Source organism: Urtica dioica, chromosome 1 (assembly GCF_054948205.1).
Source record: "Urtica dioica subsp. dioica isolate 48M chromosome 1, U.dioica_male_clone48M_v1_H2, whole genome shotgun sequence".
Classification (NCBI taxonomy): Eukaryota; Viridiplantae; Streptophyta; class Magnoliopsida; order Rosales; family Urticaceae; genus Urtica; species Urtica dioica.
The window spans coordinates 17,104,918-17,108,825 of record NC_142756.1 but is presented as its reverse complement, the minus strand read 5'-3'; the positions used below and the strand labels follow the sequence as shown (position 1 = coordinate 17,108,825).

The window sequence follows — 3,908 nt, the reverse complement described above, 5'->3', positions numbered from 1 at the left end:
CTTTACAGCAATAAATAAGGTAATTCAGTCACGGTGTAGTTGAGAAAGTAACTAAGTTTGAACGTACATATATATAATATTATTAAATACTAACTGATCTACTCTTGAGAAAGCGTAAGTACGTGTTTATATATGGCTGCAAATAATAATGATCACTAATGTGTTTAGGTGTGATTATATATACGAACTGAAGGACTTAATTTGTAGCGACACTCAGTTCATCATAACACTATTCTTAGTGAATGACATATATATATTTCATTTATATAGATGGCTGAAAGTAGTAGCAGCGGGTCGCGATTAAAAGCGATATGGCATCAAGATACTCTTCATCTATTATGTGACATCTGTATTGAAGAGGTAGAAGCTGGCAATCGTCCAGGGACACATTTTTCTAAGACAGGATGAGAGAATTTGGTGAAAAAATTTAGTCATAGAACTAATAAAGTTTACACAAAGGCCCAGCTGAAGAACAAATGGGATTCTCTAAAAGGTGATTGGAAACTATGGAAGCAATTTATCGGAAAGGAAACCGGTCTCGGTTGGAATGAGCAGAAAAATACAGTTGATGCATCTGATGAGTGGTGGAAAAGTAAAATACAGGTTTGTCTCACTATAAAAAATAAATACAAAAAATATGTTGAACTAATTAGTAGTACAATAATACTTATTTCTTTATAGGCGTACCCAAATGTTGCAAAATTTCGCAAAGACGGCATTTCTCCTGAAATGGAAGATAAGTTGGATATAATGTTCAAGGATATAGTAGCTACTGGAGTACATGCTTTCTCGTCTGCATCGGATCCTATTCAGTACGAGACAAACGATATGTTTGGTAATGCTCAAACACTCAACGAAAGCAGTGACGAAGCAGACGAGTCTTCACCTCAGCTAAATCCTAGAAATACTACGAACGACAAAAAAAAAATATCCTAAACACCAACAAGAGTCGGAAGTTCAAAAAAGTCGACGGAAGGAACAAAGTTGGTGGTGCGGCCAAATTATCAACTCAAATTGATCGTCTTGTAAGTGCAATTGAAGCAAGAAGTAACACGACGTATGTAGTGCGCAAAGAGTTGCCTGGTACTAGTATTGCTGAAGTGATGGAAGTTGTTGAATCGTTACCCAACATAGAAGTTGGAGATGAGTTGTGGCATTACGCTACTCTACTATTTCTAAATAAAGAGAAGAGAGAGATGTTTGCGACCATGAAAGAAGATAGACATAGATTTTGTTGGCTTAATTATGAATATAAAAATAGGCCCGCGGAGGGTACTAATTGTTTTTTCTTTATAAATTGCTTTGTTTTATGTGTTAAATAATCAATGAAGTGAATAATGAAATAACTTTTACATATATTAATAATAATAATTATTTCCAGGAATATATGGATGTGATTGAAGACGAAGAGTTGGAAGTCATTGTAAACAATAATGACAATGAGGTCAATGACGTCGTATGCAGCACTGTCCATATGATTGAATGTTATTACAAATTATATATACATAAAGTAGTTCCTTGTATGGATTCGAAACATACGGGACAAGTGAGGTTGCAAGAAATGTTAAGAGGAAACGAAAGCCGGTGTCAAAGCGCATTTCGAATGGAGAAACATGTACTCTTAAATTTATGCAACGACTTGGAAACAAGTTATGGATTTCAAGGATCAAGAAGAATATGTGCGTTGGAGATTTTAGGAATGACTCTGAGCATTCTATGACATGGATCGGCAAATCGATTAGTGCAAGAGATGTTTCAACATTCAGGCGAGACCATTAGTCGATATTTTACATCGACGTTGGATGCATTATGTCTCATGGCGATAGATGTTATCAAACCATCTGATCCAGAATTTAAAGACATACCTGAGGAAATAGCAAGAGATTCAAGATACATGCCACATTTTAAGGTATATTATTGTTAAATTATGTGTTCATTGTTTTCATAATAGTATTTAATTATATATATATATATATATATATATAAGAAAATTGACTTATTTGTATTTTCTTAAGGATTGCATTGGTGCTATAGATGGTGTTCATGTTCCAGCTTCGTTGCCGCCAGAAGATCAAGTACCATTTCTTGGTCGGAAAAAGATTCCGACTCAAAACGTAATGGCAGTCTGTGATTTCAATATGCAGTTCACTTATGCATATGCTGGTTGGGAAGGCAGTGCACATGATACAAGAGTATTCTATGCTGCTCTTCGTGATACTACGCTCCATTTTCCGAAACCCCCAGAAGGTATTACAGAATTTGTATCATTTAATTTTAAATAAATTATACATTTGTAACTTACTAATCGTGTTTGAATGTTGGCTTGTGACAGGAAAATATTATCTAGTAGATGCAGGCTATCCAAATCTACCTGGATATCTTGGACCGTATAAGGGGCAAATGTACCATCTTGAACAATTCCGCACGAGAAGAACACAACCAACTAGTCCCAAGGAAATTTTCAACCGCGCACATTCTTCCCTTAGAAGTGTCATCGAGCGCAGTTTTGGAGTGTGGAAGAAGAGGTGGAGGATTCTTAAAGACATGCCAACTTATCCATTCAAGAAATAAGTTAAAATAGTGATCGCAACTATGGCACTACATAACTACATCAGGAGACATGCAATATGTGATTAGACGTTTGAAGAGACGAACGATGAACAGAATGGTGAAGACAACATAACTGAAGATCAAGAAGAAGAGTTTCAAACTTCTACGAGTAGTACGTCTCAACTAATGGATAAATTGAGGGATGATATTGCCTCAAGTTTAGTAGAGATGATAAATGAATAGTTAATTTGTACGTCATTCATTTTCTTAAATTAAAATAATTACCATGTCCATCATCAATTTAGTATAGTTTTTTTATGTGATACTTTAGTATTATATTTGTGATCATATCATGAAGTTTTTTTAGTAGTAATTGTCCAATTTTATTTAATAATTATTAGATATTTTATTTAATATATAAATCCATTATATATAACTATTTAATTATAAAAAAAACATGTCCATATTAGTAATTTTTCATATTCATATCAATTTTACCAAACACTAAATCTGCTTCTGCTTACAGCAACAGCTGTTTTGAAAACAGTTTACCAAACACTTTATTGTTTTTGGCAACAACAACTTTTTTCCACAGCAAAATCTAAAAGCATTTTTTTTAAAAGCACATCAATACCAAACTAGCACATTATCTCTTTAATGTATTGTAGTTAAGAAAAACTGATTAATTTTAAATTCTTTCTTTTCAAATAAAACTTATATATATATATATATATATATATATATATATATTGAGAGAGAGAGAACAAGTACATAATGAATTAATTAAAGAAATCATATTTAGGAAAGTTTAATATTAGTTATTATTTTTTTTTAAAATTTGAATATTAATAAAGGGGTATATTCAGTATAAATAATTGGCTTCATTTTACACATCATCAAATTCACTAATTTTCAACTACTAACCAGTTAAATACGATGACTAAAATACAATTGGCAAGTTTTATGTGGCTTATTACTTTATTATAATTTTACGTATATATACATTGAATTTCATCATTATTAAAAATATCTCAAAATATACAATTAATCAAAAGTTAGAGAATACCTTAATTCCAAATCACATAAATATATACTCTATTATTGGGTATGGTTCTAAACATTTCAATAATTTATTTCTCAATGTTCATAAACACAAAATCCGTTTATAAATCATTCTTAAACTAATATTTTACCAAATATCTTAATCAATCTCAACACTAAATTAATATATTAATGAGTAGCATATCCAACACTTCATTAAATCATTTATTTATTCATATTAAAAATTATAATATTCAATAATGTAAAAAATGTTATAATAATAGTAATACAAAATTTAGAAAATAGAGAATACATAA

The 3,908-nt window shown here is 31.2% G+C and overlaps 1 pseudogene; it reads left to right on the top strand.

Annotated features, from left to right (window-relative positions):
* The first annotated feature begins 270 nt into the window (after positions 1-270).
* LOC149407587 (uncharacterized) lies at positions 271-2,836 on the top strand (annotated as a pseudogene).
* The last annotated feature ends 1,072 nt before the right edge of the window (positions 2,837-3,908 follow it).